The sequence below is a fragment of the Ursus arctos genome, unplaced genomic scaffold (assembly GCF_023065955.2).
Source record: "Ursus arctos isolate Adak ecotype North America unplaced genomic scaffold, UrsArc2.0 scaffold_24, whole genome shotgun sequence".
Taxonomy (NCBI): Eukaryota; Metazoa; Chordata; class Mammalia; order Carnivora; family Ursidae; genus Ursus; species Ursus arctos.
Window position 1 is genome coordinate 16,316,874 of NW_026622919.1, and position 22,758 is coordinate 16,339,631.

The window sequence follows — 22,758 nt, forward strand, 5'->3', positions numbered from 1 at the left end:
GAGAGGGAAGCACGAGATGCTGGAAAAGAAGGGCAGGAGAGTTGACTAGTGGATCCTCTTTCATTTCCCTTTTTGGGCCAGGAATGTTACAAAGGTTAGATTGCTCAAGTAGGCTGAAATAGGCGGTTATGTTGGAATATTTAGTTTTTCCTTGCCTGTAGTAAAAAGGTGACTAAGATTTTCACTGAAGACTTTGTTGAGACAGCCATGCTTTTTAAGTAAATCTCCTTTTTTCCCTCAGTTTTGTTTATATTATTTACATGGAAGACTGCCTTGTACCTGAATATGAAATTTTGGCTTATGTTTCTATTTGAAGGGAGAAAGTCTGGATAATTTTGCTGAATTTCTTCCTTGTACACCGAGTTCACTTTCTTTTGTTAGCTTACTGTACTCGAGAGTCCACTTCTACATTCACATCTAAAACAGATATATTTCAGAGGCTTTCTACTGCTGCAACATAGTTATCTTTCCTTAAATGCATTAGTGACTTAAACCAGCTTGCAAATACTTGCGGTGTTATCCCACTGACTTTACTGCATAAGCCTCTCCTTTAAAAAATCTTGGTTACTTTTGAATATTTTGTGTTTTAAGAGTAATTTCATGAAACAAATACTGTAGTTGATCCATTTTTAAGTTTCATGTACTTTTTTTTGTATATTTGAGAAAACTAGAATCTATAAGCTTACTGTTTTCAGGATGCTTTATATTGGAAACATTTCTAAGTTTTGGTAATGTGGGGGAACTTCCAATTCAGGGAAGTCAAAATACCTAAGAACTTTCTTGTTCCATGGAATAATCTAATGATTTGAAAAGACTGCTTAGGCTTAGTCCATTCGCTCACTACTTAGTTCTGAGCATTCTTATCACATAATGGTTTGTTGATTGGAAGGTTGAGAAGTGTAAGGACAGCTAAGGGATCGCTTTAGGAAACTTTCTGGAATCATTTGAATCCTCTTACAATTAAATCAACTAAACAAAGCTTTAAAAAGTTGAATCTCCAAGTATGAGATCATAAATTGGGGCACTAAAAGTACTGTGAAGTAAATATACTTTTTGCTCATTATGATATAATTAAATTTAAATTAAAACCACCAATAAAGCATAAGTACTTGAAAGGTTTTGTTGAGCAAGGTCACCAGGCTGACTCATAACTCTGGTATTTAGCCAGGTGTTTGTTGACCTTCTGAGTACTTTATTAAAGGTTTTCAGCAATTGGCCAGACAGTGAGAATGGAGGCATTACTTTGATTTAAAAAGAAGAAAAGGAGCAGGGGGAGTGGTTCTTTTTACGTTCAGAAGCCTTTTCTTTGTGATTTAATAGTCCTTCCCAAATCTCCCTAACCGCATTATAATTCTTGAGTCCTAGAGTAGGAAGTTAGTTAACTGTTGGGGAGCTTGACCCAGCTTTCAACTTTTTTTCCCCTGAGGTAGCTTAATACTTCACTCCTTTGCTGAAGTACTCCTGCCAGAGATAAAATTGGCTAGATTTAGTCTAGGCAGCCATGATGAAGATATTTAGCAGAGGAGGCTGCTGAAACGAATTGTTTTTAAACGATGGTGTTTAAATTACAAGTGGATGGTTCTGTGAAAATTACAAGCCTTCACCAAGAATTTGTGTTTTTTCTTCTTTCCTACCTCCGAGAGGAAAAACAGTGATCCATTGTAAGTCATAGGCACATGCTAGCAGTAGTGGAATGATTGACTTGTGTATGTTGTTGAATTTTTGGCAAATTGTGTATTTATCATCATATTATGCTTTACAGTTAGTAAATTCTATATTGCCAGATGAGAATTTCTTTCCTTTTTCTTGATTAATTTTTTTGGGTAACTGATTCAGTTTAAATCTGTTATTACGTGTTTTTATTTTAAGCTCTTTTTGGAAAATCATCCTAAAATGTTTCGTATATCTTACTGTCTTGGTACATTAATTACTTTTGAAATTCTGCACTGTACTGGGTTTGAGTTCTATCGTTGTTTAGTAATATCACTGTAGAAGGAGCAGGAATTTAAACATTATCTCCTTGATAAAGGGACGAACTAGCAAGGAAGGAAGGTATTATGTTTCAGCAATCACCTTAATTTTTTTTTTTTTCAAAGATTTTATTAACTTGACAGAGAGAGACAGCCAGCGAGAGAGGGAACACAAGCAGGGGGAGTGGGAGAGGAAGAAGCAGGCTCCCAGCGGAGGAGCCCAATGTGGGACTCGATCCTGGAACGCCTCGATCACGCCCTGAGCCAAAGGCAGACGCCTAACGACTGCGCTACCCAGGCGCCCCCTTAATTTTTAATTCTTAACCGTAGAAATAGAAATAAGAGGATTTAGTTATCTCACGTGTACGCAATATAATTGTTGAATATGTGCATGTGTGTGTACTTTCTTTCATTTCCAGTTTAGTTTTCCTTTATATTCTTCCTGCTGTCTTCCCTTTAAGAATTTTGTTCTGCTATTTTGTTATGAATTCCTGGACCGTAAATCTCATCTTGCTAAATTTGGTTTTCATTTTCTTTGCCCTTGTACTTATGAACTTTATAGTAAGTACTGCTGTTAAGAAAATAATTTTTTTTCAGATATGCTCTTAAACGTGTTCTTAGATAGCAGTGTTCTGGGTACCTGGACGTTAATTATATAAACCTCTCTTACATATATATATATATATATATATATATATATATATATATTTTTTTTTTTTTTTTCTTTCTGAATTGTTATTATAGACTTATCTTGGTAGCCATTATAAAAAGAATCCCATTGGGGCACATGGTGGCTCAGTTGGTTAAGCATCTGCTTTCAGCTCAGGTCATAATCCCAGGGTCCTGGAATCCAGTCCTGTTTTAGGCTCCTTACTCAGTGGGGAGTCTCCCTCTCCCTTTCCCCCTGCTTGTGCTCTCTCTCTCTCAAATAAATAAGTAAAATCTTAAAAAAAAAAAAAAAAAGAATCCCATAAAATGTTTCGTTAGGACTACTGAAATATATGTTGTTTTATATATATTATATATATCTTTATATTACACAATGCCTTCTTTATAAGGACCTCAAGGAAAAAGATGTAACCAAGACTAGGTGTTTTGTTTTGTTTTGTTTCCTTAAGCTTTTAAGTCTGTGTCTATTACCTGGATGCTATAATTTGTGTTGTTGACTAGGTTTCTATTTTCCTGTTGGCTTTTGGAAGTTTAGAGCCAAGCTTGTTGTAGGTCTTGTACCTTTTTTTAAGCCTCATTCTTGGCTTCATTTTGTTCTCCTTGTTCTTGTTTTATTTTCATGCTTTTATTCCTGGCTTAATTTATGCTAACCTGTGTTTTATTTGATAGTCTCCTGAAGTCTGTTTCAGATCAAGGTTGGGTAGAAATAAACTAGATGTTCGGTTTAGTGACATTAAAGAAATTATTTGAATTTTGGATTATGTTGATTGCAGTGACTTTTCTTCTGGAAAATTTCATCCTCTTAGAATTGTTAATAAACATTTCAGTGTATAGTGAATTACTAGTGTGTTTGTAGGTTTTGCTTTTTAGGTATCAGGGAATACTTTGTGTCGTAGCTTCCTATTTGAATTTATTAAGTATACACAAATGATGTTGCCAAAGGTGGTAGTCAGCTTGTTGTCCTTATTTTCCTATTCCTTACCCTTTCACAGAATGATGGGGTGAGAGTAGTATTAGCCAGGAGAACTAAGTCATATCTAACCCTTCTCTGCTATAGACTAGTTATAGGGCTAATCGTGTAACTACTTATATAATAAAAATGAAGGAATTGACTAGATAATTTCTGAGGCTAAAACTGCTTTGATTGTGACTATCTTCAAATAACATGGATTGATGGAGCTGTTCTCAGCACTGGTTGGTGTTTTTGTTTGTTTGTTTTGCATTTGGGGAAACTGAAGCAAAAGTCCTTATAAATCACTGGTGTAACTTGAAACAAAACAGCCTTCTTGACTTGTGACTTAAGCTTTGATTCTTTTAATGCCTCTGTGTGTGTGTGTGCGCGCGCTTTTGTTTTTTTTTTTTAATATGGAACACTTCACGAATTTGCGGGTCTTCCTTGCGCAGAGCATGCTAATCTTTATCGTTCCAGTTTTAGTATATGTGCTGTACTGTTTTTTTGTTTTGTTTTGTTTTGTTTTGTTTTAATAGTCCACTAAAGTGACTGTTGAATTTGTTACTGTGTGGGATACATACTTGGGAATAATTCCATTGTGTTCTTATGGAACTTACTTCAGAGGTGAGTAAACTCATTTGTGGAACACCTTTGATTTAATGCCCCTTGTTTTTCTGCTAGCCCGCATATGACATCCAGTGGCAGAAATAGGAGCTTCTTTGTTTCCCCCCTTTCCCTCCCCCCCTTCCTTTTTTCTAAGATATGTAGATAGAATTTATTCTTGGTGTTTCTTGTGTGATTCTGAAGGAAGGAAGTTAGGCAACAAGGAATTTGAGGGTTACCAATTTTGCTGCAGATCTGGTTGCTACAGATGTTTTCTGTGGCTTTGTGACTGGTGTTTCCATTCTAAAATTGAGTGAAAGGACTCTTACGGTAGTGCTAAAGTGGCCGTAGAATAAGTGTTTACTAAATGAGCAAACATGTAAGAGGCAAGAGATGAGATAGGTGAATAAATGGATTATCCTCAAGAAGTTTATACTTTAGATGTAGAGAAATGGTAAGATAAGGGCACACAATAATATAAGGCAAATGTTAGGTGACGTAAACGAAACAGGAAGAGATCACAGCTGGTTGATGCAACTGGAAAGAAAGGGTATTAGAATGAGCCTTGAAGGATGGCTAGGATTTTGTAGGAAGTTTTCTTTTGGTTGTGGCTTACTGAGGTAGATCAGTACAGGTGGAAGGCACAGTGTCCAGGGAGGACAGAGGCTAAAAGGCTTGGGGCTTTGTTGGCTAGACTGGGGTTTTTTTTTGTTTGTTTGTTTGTTTGTTTGTTTGTTTTGAAACCTAGCAATATAGGTGAGAGTGATAAATGTAGTATAAAAAGGGAAAGAGAAAATCTCAGAGTCATCTCTGAGAAGAAGTAGAGTTAGTGGGACTTTTTTTTTTTTTAAAGATTTTATTTATTTATTTATTTATTTGTCATAGAGAGCACACAAGCAGGGGGAGCAAGCAGGCAGAGGGAGAAGGAGGCTCCCTGCTGAGTAAAGGAGCCTGATGTGGGACTCGATTCCAGGACCCTGGGATCCTGACCTGAGCCGAAGGCAGGTGTTTAACCGACTGAACCACCCAGGCATCCCAGAGTTAGTGGGACTTAATTACAGTGAAGGTGGGGGCAGTGAAGGAGGGACTATCATAGATGGAGTTTCAGGCCATGGGTGACTGTAAGATTACATTTTGCAAAATAACCCTAATAACACATGAAGGTCCAGGTTCTTTATTAGTGTCTTAAAAATGAGCATTTCTGTATTCCTTTACACATTCCAGCAAGTGTTAAAAATCAGGAAATGGGCTTCCAAGTAATCCTGTATAAACAGAGAGGAAAGAGTTGACCTGTACCTCAAAGCCTTACATTGGGGACTTTGGAATGGATGAATTGATCTGATGTATTGAATGCCTACTGAGGTGTGCTAGGTGGTAGCGGTATATAGTGGTGAGGAAGACACAATCCCTGCTCTGTCCTTGTGGACAATATAGATTAGAAAGAGAGCTTAATTATTTAAGCAAGTAATCACATAGTTAATGATGTATTTACAGTGGTGGTGGGTGCTGCAGAAATGAAGTTCAGAGAGCTTTGGAGGGTGCATATCAGGAACACCTAATTACAGTGGGTAGGGATGTTATAGCAAGTATACTGAAGAAGTAACACGTTAGCTCAGACCTGAATGATGAGAAATGATTGGTGGTGAAGAAGGGGAGCGTGCTACAGGCTGAAGAAAGGGCATATGCTAAGGCCTTGGGAATGGGACGTCCTTGACACTTTCAAAAACAGGGCACAGTGTAAGCAGAGTGATGAGAAAATGAGCTGGAGAGATAGAGGCCAAGTCATATGGGTGTTTTTGTTGGTTATCTCACGTTTAAAATGTTAATTGTGGAGGCAGTGATGTTTAAACATCATTGGATTTTTTTAAAAACCTCTTGTAATTGTGTGAAGAGCAAAGTGGATGTAGATTTTGGGAGACCGTAGGATATTGTGGTAAACCAGGTAAGAGAGAATGGTGGACTCAGACTTTGGCAGGGAAGAGTGAGAGAATTGGGTACTGGACGTAGGGTGACTACTAGGACTTGTGATTGGATGTGATGAGTGGATGCTGAGAGAGAAGGAAGAGATATTATGAGTGATTCCTAGGTTTTTGGCAGGAGTAACTAGATTGGATGGCTATGTTGGGATGAAGAAACAGTTGGAAGGAGGTTAATTGAAGTGGTGGGCACTTGCTAATTTTCATTTAAACGTTTTTGGCTATTGGGTATACCCAGAGGTTTCAGTGTCATTTGCATAACACCCTGTTAGATTCCATATGCATGATAAATTATTTTACTAAAAAAGGGAAAGCATGGGACCACATTTTCTTTCACATCAGCAGTATTTTTTTTTTAAGTAGGCTCCACGCCCAGCATGGGGCCCAGCATGGGTCTTGAACTCATGACTCTTGAGATCAAGACCTGAGCTGAGATCAAGAGTTGATTGCTTAACGGACTGAGCCACCCAGGCACCCCTCAAATGAATAGTAATCTAATTAGTTTCTCTACTCTCTCCCTAAACAAAGATCACAATAGACTAGATTATTTTGCAAGCTAGGCAGAAATTTATACCTCAGGTCATGTCCTTTAATATCTACCAGTTCGGGTTTTTTTTTTTTTTTTTTTTTCCTATTTCCCATTGAGTACCTGGGAATACCTCTTAAACTCAGTGTAAAGAGAGAATTGAGTAAACATTTTAAGTAAAGGTTGCAATATATAATATATATAAAGTAAATCTTAATAATTTGGATTCCCCTTAATGCTTTGTGGCCACTTCAGCCTGTTTGATTTTATATTTATTTAGTTACAAAGAAGGGTTTGCATCAAAATGGTGAAGAAAATTGTTTTGAAATCAGTTTCAATCTGATAGAAGTGCCCGGAGAGTCTTTTCCTCAAGTAGAGTATCCTGAAAAGTTTTTGGCCTAAATACAAATGTTGTGGGTCACTCTGGTAACCTATTTAGTAGCATTGTAGCAACTGTGTAGATTATGTTCAGAACTCTCAGGTAAGAGGATTTCTGGAGAAAAGGTTCAGGGGGTGGTGATGAGGATTTGAGGAATGATAACCAGGAAGGAGGGGTTATATTCCATTTTAAGTCATTTTCTTTTAAGTTGTTTTACCTTTGCCTAATAGAATAGAGGACATGAGCCAGGGGATTAAATGAGAACGTATATGTGTAGTGACTATTTTTTTTGCTCACCCTTTAATCTTTTTTTTCCTATTTGTTCTTCTGGCACATGAGAGATGCATCCTGGGAAGGTAGAAACTGGGGGAGACAGAGCTTAGGACCATTGGGACTAAATTAGTCTGAAACCTGGGAGATCACAGAGCCCCAGGGGAACTCTGACTGAAGTGATTTGTTTGAACTAGGGAACAACATTTTTAACCTACTTTACCTAATCAGACAACAGAGCTGAAACATGTTAGGAAAAAAATAATAGCTTACATTGGTTGAATATTTTGAGGTGTAGGCAGTGCTTTATACTTATTAACTTATTTAGTCCTCACAATACAATGAGGTAGGTATTATCTTAGTTTTACAGACTGAGAGTGAGAAATGAAAAGTTTAAGTAGCCTGCTCAATGTCTCACAGCTAACAAGAAGTCAAGGTATTATTCTAGGCTGTTTACCCACAGCCTGGGCATAAAACACTAAGCTGTATTAGTGGAAACAGAAGCAAATTGCCCTTTAGACTTGGTTGATGAAAAGAAATCTACGAAACATAACGTAAAATAGCGCATTTAACTTTATAGTCAAGAGCCTTTATTGTAATATTAAGTAATTTGGTAATAAATTTTGAGGAAAGGTAAATGGTCTGTATCTTAACCAGACACACCCTTTGGCCTGCAATAACCTGTTATTCATTTCTTTTATGGAATAGAAGTTGGATGGGTTGGGGAGGGGCATTTTGCTAGGGCAGACCTAGGATCTGGGAAGTGGCTAGAAGTGACTTTTTTAAAAAAAGAAGGAAACGAGAATTAGTATGTATTGATTACACCTTCCATATGTTAGGTGGTTTACATTTTTTTTTTAAGATTTTATTTATTTATTTGAAAGAGAGAAATAGTGACGGAGATAGCAAGAGAGAGCGCAAGCGGGGAGGAGAGGGAGAAGCAGTCTTCCTGCTGAGCAGGACACAGGGCTCTGTCCCAGGACCCTGGGATCATGACCTGAGTGGAAGGCAGATGCTTAGCCGACTGTGCCACCCAGGTGCCCCATACATTTGGTATCTTATTTAATCTTTAAAACGTTCATATGATGAAGGTGATAGCCCCATTTTACTGTTGAGACCCCAAAGTATAAACATGTTACATAATTTGGCAAAGATAAAAAGCAAGTTCTTTCTTGCTGCTCTTTCTATGAGTATTTTTCTCCTGTACTGATTGGGAGGGAGCTGAAAGAAGATTCGGTTTCCAGAAATGGAGCAACCTGAAGGCACAGAGCTCTTTAGAGGCCTCTCTGACTGTACAGTAGGCTGATGGGCATGGCACTGATCATGAGGGGTGATGGAAAGTTGTTTTTCCTCTGTTATAATAAATAATCCAGAGGAGTGACCTAGTTTCATAATTTTTAAAAACATTTTTGACATTCTAAAGGGGTGATTTATATTTTAACTTATGTGGAAAAATCCTTATTTCCCAAGTTGCTGGAAAAAATCTTTTAAAATATGAAAATATTTTATGTTCTTTTTCCTTTAGTCTTGCATTGTGCTTATGGCTGATATATGAATTATAAGCATGTACTTAGTGTTTACTGAAGTATTTTCCTCAAAAAATCTTTTTCTGGTGAGTCTGGTTATCATAGGAAGTTGAAAGGCATAAAATACCAGTTAAAGAATATCCTGATTGGTTTTGTTTTCCTGTCTGAGTATGGAGTTTATGATTAAGATTCAATATCTTATTTGATAATCACCAGAAAACTTGAAGGGTGAACTGGAGGTTATTATTTTTCTTAGCATTTGTGGGATTAATACTAAAGAGGGAGCAATATAGTAAAAAAAGAATTCTAGACTACTGTTGAGAATTGTTCATTTCAACTTTGTCTTTTAATCTTCCTAGGTTCCTCACTTACAAAGTCTAAATTATATCTTTTTGGAAAATGTCACTTGTTTTGTAATGATGAGACCCAGATTTTATCACTGTTAGGCACTCTGTCCATCTTGTTGAGGTGTGCTGAGCAGTTAAGAGATCTTCCATGGAGCTCCTCCTGTCTGTATTTCCATAGGGAGTCTGCAGACTTGGTCCATCAGGGAGTTAGTGGCAGAGCTGCCGCAGTCTGCTCACTTGTTTCTCTCATAAGGCAACCTGGTGCCAGTGTGTATACCTACAGTAACTGTCATTTTATTTTTTTAATTGTGTTCCACTTATGGCAATGAAGAAATCTGAAAGGAAAGTATGGACCCTGAGGATGGGGTATAGTGACAGAATGAAGACAAAGGTCTTTACCATCTGGGTATCTTTTTTGCTGAATAAAGCTGTTGGAATGTTGTACTGTGGAAATAAATATCCCTAATGAAAAGCAGTCCTCTATATATTGACCCCCCTCCATAAGCAAAACAGGGGCGCCTGGGTGGCTCAGTTGGTTAAGCGTCTCCCTTCAGCTCAAATCATGATCCCAGGGTCCTGCGATTGAGCCCCGAGTTGGGCTCCCTGCTTGGTAGGGAGCCTGCTTCTCTCTCCCCCTCTGTTCCTTCCCCTGCTTGTGCTCTCTCGTTCTCTCTGTCAAATAAATAAATAAAATCTTAAAAAAAAAAAAAAAAAAACCCAGGGGCGCCTGGGTGGCACAGTGGTTAAGCGTCTGCCTTCGGCTCAGGGCGTGATCCCGGCATTATGGGATCGAGCCCCACATCAGGCTCCTCCGCTGTGAGCCTGCTTCTTCCTCTCCCACTCCCCCTGCTTGTGTTCCCTCTCTCGCTGGCTGTCTCTATCTCTGTCGAATAAATAAATAAAATCTTAAAAAAAAAACCCAAAAACCAAATAAGCAAAACAATAAACATTTTTTAAAAGAAAACAGTAAAAAGTTCTCTTTTATTCCTGTTTCTTTCCCAGAAATAATTGATTAAAGAAAGTTACAGATTGTAAAGTTCATTTATATAGAATAAGAAACCAGTTGCATTTGACACTGTCACATATCAAAAGCAGAATTTTAGGGGCGCCTGGGTGGCGCGGTTGTTAAGTGTCTGCCTTCGGCTCAGGGCGTGATCCTGGCGTTCTGGGATCGAGCCCCACATCAGGCTCCTCTGCTATGAGCCTGCTTCTTCCTCTCCCACTCCCTCTGCTTGTGTTCCCTCTCTCACTGGCTGTCTATCTCTCTGTCAAATAAATAAAATCTTTTAAAAAAAAAAAAAGCAGAATTTTAGTTACTTCCTAGATGCATAAAGTTAACATAGACAACTCTTCCCTGATTCATTCAGTTGCCTTTCATAGAATTTCACTCTGAGAATGAAAAGATCTGGGTTTTTTCTTAAATTTTCTTCAGATCTTAAGAATTTTCAGCTGAGTTGCTGCAGCCACCGTTGCTCTAGATTTCCAACTGGGTGAAAATGTTTTTCTTTTTAAATTGGCACTCCTCCAGCAGATTTTTCCACCAAGTATTCTTTGGGCACACCCTTTGCATAGTGAATTTTGCAAGATCTTTATTCACAAGGCCTGGAAGACAGGCCAATCTTCTCTTTGTAAGATGAAAACAAGAGTGAGGCTTGCTTAAGACTCATTTTGCTTCTACCCAGCTGTATTTGAAATTGATCTCTTATGCAAATACATTCAAGCATTCACAGAAGAAATTTGACTTGGAAGTTTAAGTGGAAAGGCTAATTTTGTATTTGCAGGAAGTTTCCTTAGTGCAATGATTTTCCTCCCAATTGAGAATTCTCTTAATTTGTTCTTAATCATAACTTGGTAGTAAGTAGACCTCAGACTTAAAAGGTGTGAGGTGACTTTGATATTTGCAAGTGTACATTCAAGACATTGATGTGATAGGTATATGGAGTTGACCCTTGAACAACACGGGGGTTAAGGATGTCAGCCTCCCATGTAGTGGAAAATCCATGTATAGCTTTTGACTCCCCAGCACTTAACTACTAATAGCCTACTGTTGACTAGAAGCCTTACTGAGAACATAAACAGTCATTTAACCCATATTTTGTATGTAGTATATGTTACATACATAAGCTGATATAGCAAGTAATAAGTAATAATTAGTAATTTAAATAATAATTGATAAGCTAATAAAGTAAGCTAGAGAAAAGAAAATGTTATGGGAAACAATAAGAGAAAGTACATTTACTGTACTGTATTTATTGAAAAAAAAAAAACCAATGTATAAGTGGACCTGCACCATTCAAACTGTTGTTCAAGGGTCAGCTGTACTTGGTTTTCCATTTTATTAGGTCCAGGAAGTTATTATTTCTGTTAATGTCCAAAGCGGTGTTAGATTATTTACACTTCCATGGTTTATTCTAAATAGACAGTGTAATGGTATTACTAGATGAGACACATTTCCTTGATTTCATCCATAAACATTAAGATTGACTAAAAAACTTGTGGAAGGGTAAGGTGCAGTATTGCTCTTTGGTATTTCCTAGCAGGCCCACCTTCAAAGAGCTATACCTTATATTCCCTTAACAGATAGTCCTTCAACAGATATAGAAGTTACAACAGTTGATAATCTGAATAGAAACTAGTACGTATTATGACTGAGGATAGTCGAAAGTGTCCCTGTGGCAGTTCCAGAAAAGGAGATCCAGAATTCTCTGAGAAAGAATAATAAACATAAAAATTTTCAAGGTAACTCATAATTATTTGGAGACTAGCCTCTCAAGATCATGTTATCAAGATTGACCTTGTCCCTAAAGGGCAAGGAAAATACTTCTCTGATAGTAAAATACGAAATGATGAAAACACTTGGGAATTGAGAACTTGGTTCCTGTCTTCAGGGAGTAATTTATGTGACTTGATTTTTCTTCTTCTCCCACATTGAAGTAGAAAAGGAAGCATTGGAATGGCAGTGAATGCCTTAATTGTAATTAGATGCATGATACAGGCATTAAATGCTGAGATTTAGGAGGAAAGAGTGATTACTATGGGCTAAGGTGATCAGAAAACCTGAGAAGAGTGGAACTTTAGTTTAATCTGAGATGACACTTAGGTTTCCAAGAGGAAATAGATGTTTCAGATCCAAGGATGAGGGACCTCAGGTGAGGATGTTGTACTGGGTAACAGGGAAGAGAGCCATCTGCTAGACATAAAAGTTTCAAGAAAGTGAAAGATGAAGTTGGAAGGTTAATTGTGGTCACCTTGTTTATGAATGCCAAGCTAGTATATTTGAATTTTATCCTAAGAATAGTGCAGAATCACTAACATGGAATGGCATGGTTGGAGTGCTCATTGAAAGAATCTTTGATAGTGTTTTGGGGTGAGTGTAGGATGGTTTGGAAACCAGGGCAAGACTTAAGGCAAGTAGCCCAGCTGTGAGTTAAAGTCTTTTGAACCAGAGCAATGAGCATAGAATGGAAAGAAAGGTACAAATGCAAAACTGATGAAATACAGAGCATTTTAAAACTTATTTTGAGAATAGGCACAAATTTACAGATGAGAAACGTCAGGACAGAGAGGTTAAATGACTGTGCTGAAAATTATTATTTTGAGTCAAGGTTGTACTAGAGTTCTTGACTCCAAATCTAACGTATTTCATTGATGACACACTTACGTAAACTTTTGACATGACTGGATATTCGTGCTAGAAAATTGGCAGAATATTGATGGAACTACGAGAGGCAAGAAGGGATGTATGTTAGTGCTTGGGAAGGGAATGGAAGGAAATTATTTGGAGCATAACGCCTTTTGTTGGAGAAACATTTCCCTGATATGTGGCTTTTATGTTTAGCTCTTAAAATTGGTTTTCTTTTTAATTGAGATGTAATTGACAGTATTATGTTAGTTTCAGGCATACAACATGATTCACTATAAACTGTTACAGAATTTTTTTTCACTTGTGATGAGAACTTTTTTTTTTTTTAAAGATTTTATTTATTTATTTGACAGAGATAGAGACAGCTAACGAGAGAGGGAACACAAGCAGGGGGAGTGGGAGAGGAAGAAGCAGGCTCCTAGCGGAAGAGCCTGATGTGGGGCTCGATCCCAGAACTCCGGGATCACGCCCTGAGCCGAAGCCAGAAGGCAGACGCTTAACCGCTGTGCCACCCAGGCACCCCGAGAACTTTTTTTTTAAAAAGATTTATTTATTTATTTGAGAGAGAGAGAGAGAGCAGGAGTGGCAGGGGGAGAGGGAGAGAGAATTCTAAGCAGACTCCGCGGTCAGCGTAGAGCCTGATGTGGGGCTACATCCCATGACCGTGAGGCCACAACCTGAGCCAAAACCAAGAAGTTGGATGCCCAATACTGTGCCACCCAGGTTCCCCTGTGATGAGAACTTTAAGTTTTAGTCTCCTAGCAACTTTCAAATATGCAATACAGTGTTATTAGCTATACTTGCCATGCTGTATGTTGTATCCCCATGATTTATATTTTTATAACTGAAGGTATTTACCTTTTGACTTCTTTCACCCATCTTGTCCACCCCCAACTCTCTGCCTCTGGCAACCACCAGTCTGTTCTCTGTATGTTTTTGTGTATGGTTTGAGGTAACATTTTAGCCCCCCTGACCACTGTTGGGGCGCCTGGGTGGCACAGCGGTTAAGCATCTGCCTTCGGCTCAGGGCGTGATCCCGGCGTTCTGGGATCGAGCCCCACATCAGGCTCCTCCGCTATGAGTCTGCTTCTTGCTCTCCCACTCCCCCTGCTTGTGTTCCCTCTCTCTCTGGCTGTCTCTATCTCTGTCGAATAAATAAAATCTTAAAAAAAAAAATGCCACTGTTATTGTAAACAAACTCCATATATATGTATGTTGATGTGTCGTCTCCTGTTTGATGCAGTATCAATTCCTGTATGGATATCAGACTGTTTGACTTACATAAAGTTATGATGAATTGTAATATAATGAATACTATAATAATGTATGATGAATTAGTAATATATAATGAATAAAGTAATATAATGAATTACTAAAGCTTTAAATAATAAAATACATACTACTTGCCATAGCTTGAAGTATCTGATAGAGTAACTGCACTCTCCTTTTCCTTAAAATTATATATATATTTTTGTGAAGGTACTATTGCTCATTATCTTCTTCCATATGAATTTTAGAATCAGTTTTATCAGCTTCCTTTAAATCATGTTGGGATTTGGATTGGGACTGTTTTGTGACTGTACATTAATTTGGAGATACGACTTCTTTACAGCATTAGGTCTTCCAAAGTTGTCTTATTTTCCTCTGTTGAGGTCTTTTATGTCTAGAGTAAAATTTATACTTTTCTTTCTATAGGCCTTGCACATTTCCTATTACGTTTATTTGTAGATATTTTGCAGATTTTAATGCTATTAAAAATGAGGTAATTTCTTGCTGATCTATCGGAAAACTGTCAATTTTTATACGTTGATGTTTTTGTGTGTGTTTGGCTGCCTTACTGAATTTTCCTACTCGTAGCAATTCATTGGCTTATTTTTATATGATATTACTGGATGAATAGTCACCTGAGTGACAGTGACATTTTGTTTTCTTTTTTTTTTTTTAAGATTGATTTATTTATTTGAGAGAGAGAGAGAGAAAGAGATTGAGGGAACGAATGGGAGGAGGGGCAGAGGGAGAAGCCGACTCCCTACGGAGCAGGGAGCACGGAGCCTAATGCGGGACTCCATTCCAGAACCCTGGGATCATGATCTGAGCCGAAGGCAGGCAGATAGATGAAGGCAGACAGATGGTTAAGCCACCCAGGCACTCTGTTTTCTCCTTTTCAGTTAAGGCTTTGTGTTTCTTTTTCTTATCTAATTGCATAGACTGGAACCTTCTAGTACATGGTTGAATAGTATCAGAGTTAGGGGACTTTTTTATCAGAGTCCTGACTTTAATTAGAGAAGTTATGTTTTGCCATTGAGTGTGATTTGTGCCATCAGTTTATGATAATTATCTTTTGTTAGGGCAGTCAGAGTTCTTTTAATTTCTAACTCAATAAGGAATTTTGTTACAATTGAATATTGTATATTATCAATGCTTTTGCAGTATCTTTGGAGATAGTAATAGATACATTTTTTCCTTCAGAGTCTTTAAGTGATTTCCTGATGTCGTTTGGCCCATGATTTTATTTAACAAATATTTAATTATTGAGTGCTTATTATTTGTCAGGAGCTCTTCAAGGCACTGGAGATAGAGCAGTTAACAAAATAGAAAAAAAAAATCTGCTCTCTCTGGAGTTTGTATTCCAGTGGGGAGTGCTTAGGCTAAACATTATCAGATATTGACTATCTGGATGATTATGGTTTTAATACATGTCAAATGGGATTTAGGTGTGTTTTGTGGAGGGAGGACAGCTTTTCTTCCCCCATATTCATAACTTGGAATGACCTGTAGGATAGTTTTAGGCTGGCTGTGGTTGTGGCAGGCTTATAGACTGACTTGGTAAATTTTCCCGTCTTTTTCTCCACTTGGAAATAATTGGCAAGGATTAATCTGTTTGCTAACATTTTGCTAGAACTTGACTTGTTAAAATGTCTGAACAGCATAGTTGCCATTTTACTATTTTGAATGGATCTTTGCTGATATTGTAAACTGTTTCTATGGTTATTGGTTTAAGGTTTTTAACCTCTTCATGACCCAGTTTTGGCAGCATTTTTTTAAGAAAATCACTCATTTTGCCTAGATTTTTAAATTTATTGCCACGAAATTCTGCCTGGTAATCTCTTAGAATCTTCCCGTAGATCTGTGGTTTGTATTGCTTTACTCTGTTGTATTTGCTCTTTCACTTCTGTTTTCTTTTCTTGAGTACAAAGTTTTCTGCTTTATAAATTTGGTTCTTGTTTACAAACACTTGTGCTTATATTGATTGAATTTATCTTTTGTTAACAGTATTTCATTGGGTTTGTTTTTGTCTTTACTCGATTCTTCTGCTTTTGGCGGATTTTTTTTAAGCTTCTTTAGGTTATACGTTTAGGTCATTTATTTTCAGTCTGTCTTATTTTCTTAAATATTTAAGTTATAGCATTTCCTCTGAGTGAGTTCTTTGGCCAAATTCTGAGAGTTTGGCCTGTCATATCTTCATTGTTGTTCATTTCTAAATAGAGCAATTTTGGTTTCTCCTCGTCGGAATTACTTAGAAAGATGTGTTAAATTTTTCTGTTTTTTTCTTTTTGCTACCCTTTTAAAAAGTGTTGATTTCTAGGTTTTTTGCATTGTGTTCAAAGAATGTGGCTTGTATGCTTTCTGTCTGATTTTTGGAATTTGAGCTATGTCTTTGTGATCCATTACATGGTCAGTGGTTAAACCGTTTATGGGTATTTGAAAAGTATTTGTTCTCCGTTTAGGTATAAAATTCTGTCTGTATCTAAGAAGTAGTCATGATTATTTTTACTAAATTCATAATACGCCGTCAGACTTTTACCTCATTTACTCATGGCATGCAGGGTAGCGCTACAGTGGGTGAAGCTTTAGAGCCTGGTCCACCTGGATTTGAATCTAGTCTCTGACTTGCTAGCTCTGATCTTTCGCGCTTTAGTTTCTTCTGTGATATGGGACTTTTCACACGTACCTTATGGGGGTTTTATTAGGATAGAGGAGATAATATATGCAAAATGTCTATATCCTGTTTTAGGGTCTGGCACATAAGTAGTAGTAATGATCCAGATTTTAAGTGTCTAGATTTTGAGTGTTGGACATTATTGTCGGCTTTTCATAATTATACATTGAGTACTTTTACACATTGTGTTCTTTCTTTTAAATTGGGTTCTGAGGTCAAAGGATATCATCATTTTTTTGCCAATTTTTACCCCAGATTGCTTTCTGAAAGAGTTGTATCACTTTTTTTCTGTCCTGATTGATATGAGTGTGCCAGTTTAACTTCAAGCTTCAATGTTATTACATTTATTTATTTATTTATTTATTTTTACTTAGGAAAATGAATTTACTAGGTTCTCATTGACATTTTATCTACATTTTAAAATAATGTTTGGGAAGACAAACAATTTTTCTGACATTTACAAGCTTTTTTCATTTGTCATTTGAGTAACAGCTGCCATAAGGTAGGAGTGCTGTTTTTAGACTGCTGTTTATTTGTTTATAAAAGATTTTATTTATTTGTCGGAGAGAGAGTGAGCGCACAAGCAAGCAGCAGGCAGAAGGAATAGCAGGCTCCCTGCTGAGCACAAGGAGCCAGATGAGGACTTGATCCCAGGACTCCAGGATGATGACCTGAGCCAAAGGCAGACGCTTAACCAACTGAGCCACCTAGACTGCCTTTTAAAATAGGTTTCTTACAGACTATAGGCACTATAGAGACTCTTTTCCCCTTCTCTTCCATGTTTGTGTGGTTTTCCAGAAATAAGTTGGTTTGGGTAGAGTTTACCAACATAGGCACTACTGACATTTTTGGTCACATAGCTCTTTGTTGTGGGGAGCTGTCCTGTGCAATGTAGGATCTCTGGTTAACAGTATCTCTGGTTTCTACCCACTAAATATGAGCGCCCTCCCTCCATCCTGTTAGTTGTAACTATAAAATGTGTCTCCAGACATTGCCACATGCGTCCTGACAAAAATACGTGTCCTGGCGGGGAAAATCCTCAGTTGAGAACTGCTGGATTTGTCTTTATCTCTCTTTGGAAGGGAAAGGGCACTTTTTATATTGGGTGCCTGGCATGCTCTTTATATAGTTATTTCATTTTTGATAATATTCTCTAGTTATGTAGTAAGCTTTGTGTCTGTTTCATAGATGAAGAAACTAAAGCTGAGATTAAATCTTGAGAAGGCATCTTGTAAACTATGTAATAAGAGTACTTCTGCTCTGATTGTTTACTCTTTCCCCTCATCCCACCCTCAGATTTGTCACCAGCCCTAAGAAAATATACTTTAACTGTGTTCTGGTAGTCTTTAGGGCTTTGCAGTGAAGATGGACATTGATGAGACAGACTGTACTTTTAAAGTACAAATTCTTAAAGGGCCATCATGAGGAGGAATATCCCTCTAAGGGACAAATCAGAATCAATTAGATATTTTCAGTTTCCCCCCATTTCCGATTACATATGGTTCAAACACATGAACATATGCTAGCCACCCTTCCTCAGTCCAGGTAGAAAACATGAGCCGCTGCTTTGTTCTTCCCAGTCTTTTTTCCCTTGCCTTTTTTACTTTTCTTTCCCTCATCATTGTTATAGTCCTCACCCCCCAAATTAGATATCCTTTTATCCTTTAGTCTCTACTTCAAAAGTGAAGAGTTAAGGGAAATGGGGGTGATTTCAAAACACGGCATCCCGTTTAGAAGGGGATATACAGAGAGAGTTAAGTGCAGTGTTACCTGGCTGCAAGAACGGGGAGTTGAAGCAGCAACTAGAAAAGAGGGGAGTTCTCTTTCTATTTAAAAATTTTATTTATTTTTTTGAGAGAGAGCATGGCAGTGGGGTCGGGGAGAAGCAGACTCCCCACTGAGCAGGGAGTCTGAGGCAGGGCTCAATCCCAGGACCCTGGGAGTTCTCTCTTTAAAGCCCCTGCATATTGAGGTATCTGAAGTTGTTCGTGAAATAGACTGTCTTAGTGTTCAACTTTTTTTTTGCTCTCTTACCTTCCCTGACTTGGCAGTTGACTCCTGGGCTGGGTTTTTTCCCTGTCTTGCAGTTCCTTTTGGATCAGATTTTCTTAACTTCTCTCTCTTCTTCCCACCGATATTTTCTTTTTTTGTTTATTCTTGTCTTACCAAATTAAAAGGAGTGAGTGGGTTGCAGGCTTTCAGAGTTGATAACATGCTACTGAATAAATGACCCTGGTCTCCTGATGGTCGTGAGGTCTTCAATGCCTGTACCTCCAGATAGCCCTTTCATATAGTTATTATCATCTCCTCGTCTTCCTCTATACTGGCAGCTCTGTTCCTATTATGTGAGGCTTCTGTACATGAAAACATTTTGTAAGCAGCCAGTGGAGTTCATATCCTGTGCTGCTTTGTGTTTGTTTCCAGTCCACATTTTGGAAATGTGTATTTGTGGCTTTATTTACCTGTTTACTAGTTTATCCCAGAACATTCATTTCCATTGGCTCTTGATAAAAGAGAAAGTTACTAGTAAGAGGACATTATTTTTCGTAGAGTAAAATGACATAGCAAGCTAAAGCTGCCCCTGTGCCCATTGTTGTAGAAGGGAAATTTTAAAAGAAAACTTTTTCCAACTTTGATAATTTTACATTTACTCATGTTTTCTTTGTATTTCAAGCTCAGTCTCTTCAGCTAAAATGGGTTGATGAGTTGTGTACCTGCATGTCTGTGTTTGCACTTTCTCACTAAATTTACTTCTCCTACTTGACAAGGGCTTTTCATATATAAGACGTGGGATAGACTTACCACTGCAATATGACCAAGTCAGACGAGAGTGGCTTCATAGCTAGGAGTCTGGCTTTCTTCCCCAAAGCCTTTTCAATTTAAAAACTGTTGCTGTAAGTTTGTGATGTTCTTTATCAGGTGGGCTCATAATCTTCTGCTTCAGCAAACATCTCTATATAGTAGAGAGTCAAGACAGAAGAGTAGGTGGAACGAGTGCCTTGGTGATTCTAAGTATCCTGACTTTTAAAATTATTTGCCATTATGGACTTCAGTATCGCTGGATTTATTTATTCCTCAAATATTTAGCATTTTGTTTTTTGCTCTCTTATCCCGTTAATCATTTTTTTAAAGGGGCTACTCGGGTGGTATTAAAACCAGTAACCTATGATACTCTGGATTGGTAACAATGAATTGGCTCATTACTTGATCTTTGCTTGTTGGACTTTAAAAAAACAAAAAAACCCCAAAACCCACCACCTGTGTGTTGTCTGACACCTGCTCTTTTCAAATCCTCGTTGGCATGGTCTAAATAAATCTCTGAAATTCTCCATCTTCTTTCTCCTTTTGTGTGTGTTGTCAATATTAGTTTCACCTAAATCCACTGTGTGTCGTCCTGTATAACAGTGGAGGCTAAGTGGTACATATACACTGCTTCGAAGAAGTTTTTAGGGATGAAACTGCAAAGGGCTTCATAGTTGTACTCTTGATTCGTCATCAAAAAGTATTTTGTCATCCTTTTGATATATTTAGGTTTTACCTAGTATATTATTAACAAGTGAACTTTTATATGAAATAAGTGCATTTTAAATGAAAAATGTGATTTATGTTCTGGGGTAAAGTCTAAAATCTCAATGGCAGAGTAGTATTTAAGTGGAGTTTAGAGATATTAATCTTGATGTAAAATGTTTCTGTGATAATTATTTGTGGACTTATATATGAATCAGTTTGCCAGAGATGCTAATTTTTTCAGAATTCTTAGTTTTTAAATTTTGTTTTCTTCCATATATAAGTGGCTTTGAGAAAGTTGATCCATTTCACATCTGTTGCTTCCAAGTTCCTTTTTTCTCAGTTTTTGCTGTTTACTAGAATCGTCTGGTCACTTAAAAAACAACAACAAAACCCCCAAAAACCAAAACCTGATGGAAATGCTGTACCCGGACCAGATAAGACATAATCTCTGGTGTGGGACCCAGGTATCTGTATTTTAAAAATTCTCCAAGGAGATTTCATACTGTAGCCAAAGTTGTAAATCACTGCTTCTAGGATGTTTTTGTGATTAGCGACCCTTTAAAGAAATGCTGTAGACTTTTCCTTCCAAAGAAAAAAGCAAAGGTGGCATAATGAGTCCCTGAGGTCTCAAATTAAGAAACTCTGTCCTGGGAATGGCCTTGACATGCTAGATTGAATTGGAAGCAGTTGAGTATAAGAAGTATAAGAAGTGTAAGAAGCTATTGTAATTTGTGATGATGAAGGAATATTCCTTCATCCTAAACATGTATTCATTTAACAAATAACAAATGTGTATCTAGTATGCTATATGTTCCAGACACTTTTAATTGCTAGGGATACAGCTGCCAATAAGAAATGGCTTTTTTCATGAAGTTTTACCCTAATGTAAGAGACAGATGATGAATAAATGAAGGAAGGCTAGTTTAACACTTGCTGTCATGAGAAATAAAACAGCGTAAGGAGATTAAAAGCAATGGTTACCTGGTGGGGTGATTATTTTAAATAGGGTGATCAGGAAAAGCCTCTCTAAGGTGAGGTGAGGTGTGCGCTGACATCAAAATGAAGGCTGAGGGGACGTCCTGTAAAGACCTGGAGGAAGAGCGTACCTGATGAAGAGAACAAGTACGGTGGCCCTAAGGTTGAACTGAACTTGGCTTGCTGAATTTTCAGCAGGAAAGCCGGGGTGGCACAAGCACACATGATAAACAGGTGTAGAATGAATGGTGGAGGATGAAATTAGAAAGCTTTGTTGGCCACTGTAAGAAGCTTGACATTTTAATTTAACAGGAACTTATTAACTTGATTATAACTCGTTGTTAAACGTTTAGCTTTATGCCTAAAATATTTTTGAAATAATATTCATTTTTTCAGAATTAGCTGGACTCAATGTATTGTTACTTACCTGTGAAAGGATCATTAACAGACTGAATTTCTCCGTAATAAGGGACCATCTATGTCTTTATTCTTCATATTGCTGAGTACAGAAGATGTTCAACAACAGAGTAGGAACCTTGCAGTCACTTTAGATAGGTGTTTTTAAATTTATATGAAAGTCATAATGTATAATAATTTCCTGTTTGCCTGCTGTGTGCTAATAGTTATTCCTAGTCCGTTCCCCTCTCTCCCCAGGTGGAGGTAGTGTTCATATCTAACGGAGGAAACAGACACAACAACGGCAGAACTAGGATTTGAATCCAGTCCTTTTCTGTTCTTCCCACTTTACCATTTTGTTTTCTGAGTAATGAGATTGAGACTGATTTTTGAAGGCATAATTTGTTGAGCTAGTATCATTAGTTTTTATACAGTATATTAATACAGAACAAGAAGGCCGCAGGCTTTTTCCCTTAAAAGTGCTAGGTTATGTGAGGGCTTTTAATTGTAGGAATATTCTCTTTGAAAACAATAGTTTCTTATTTTAAGTATTTGTTGAGTGTAAAGTACTATGGGAAATACATAGATGAGTCATAAATAGATCCTGTCTACAGTCTAAAGAGATCTAAGATATTCACATAATTCACTGTGATATAAGATCTAAAACAGTAATTGTCATAAAGGATAAATAAAGTGCCATGGAAGTTCTGCTGAGAAAGAGTTTCTTGGTAAAGAGAAGGGGACTTTTTGGAGGATGGATAAGATTTACTAGACCTGAATTGGGGTGGGGAGAGCAAGGGAGGTGTTAGGTATTCCAGAGGGTGGGAAAGAAAGGTCGTCATTCTGTATACACATTGAGCAAAGCTTGGAATTGGGGAAGTATAAGGAACCACACCAGGGAAACCAATTTGTCTGTAATGGAGGGAAGGGAAAAAAAACTATCGATAATGAAAATTAGACCCATTTGGAGGAGGAAGCCTTTGTGTTGTTTTTCAGGTTAAGAGGTGTTGAGCTCTTTGTAAGAAAGGGGACTTTTGATCAGAAATAACATGATCTATAATGGAAGTTAGCGAAGT

At 37.5% G+C, this 22,758-nt stretch overlaps 1 protein-coding gene and 1 pseudogene across 5 annotated transcripts in view; one reads left to right on the forward strand and one right to left on the reverse strand.

Annotated features, from left to right (window-relative positions):
- KANSL1 (KAT8 regulatory NSL complex subunit 1) overlaps positions 1 to 22,758 on the forward strand; it is a 177,706-nt gene that overhangs the window by 48,637 nt on the left and 106,311 nt on the right. The gene's annotated exons all lie outside the window — the stretch shown is intronic.
- LOC113265709 (U6 spliceosomal RNA) lies at positions 3,999 to 4,088 on the reverse strand (annotated as a pseudogene).